Below are 558 nucleotides of genomic sequence, written 5' to 3' on the forward strand. Positions count from 1 at the left end.
CGGAGCCGCTAGCTCTCCAGCGTTCCTCCGCCCGCACCAGATGAATGAAGCGAGCGCGCACGGGAGGACTCGCTGTTGCAGTTCTTAGAAATTTAACAAGATTAACACTTTAAAGCAATTTAACTTATTTGTTTGCTCTGAATTATAGCAAAGGTGTGTCTCAGTTTAACTTTTCCTTAATAAATGTACTTTAATGGTCAAAACAGCTGCATTTCACTTGAGCAGCGCGGTGCCATCCATCCGTCCATCGAGGCCGTACCCACTAGCTCTCCAGCGTTCCTCCGCTTGCATCAGCTGAGTGAAGCGAGTGCGCAGGGGAGGACTTGCTGTTGCAGTTCTTAGAAAGTCTAAGTGTCAGTCAAAAATTGCGTTATGAAAATGAAAATAAAAGTATGTATGTCGCTTTGGTGTATAAATTGCAGGACTGATAATCTATGCAAAAAAATGTGACTTATACGCTGGAAAATATGAGTAGGAATACTAGTACAAGTAGTAAGTAGTAGTTTGTGTGTATATATATATATATATATATATATATATATATATATATATATATAT

Source organism: Nematolebias whitei, chromosome 22, assembly GCF_014905685.2.
Source record: "Nematolebias whitei isolate Nwh7 chromosome 22, NemWhi1, whole genome shotgun sequence".
Taxonomy (NCBI): Eukaryota; Metazoa; Chordata; class Actinopteri; order Cyprinodontiformes; family Rivulidae; genus Nematolebias; species Nematolebias whitei.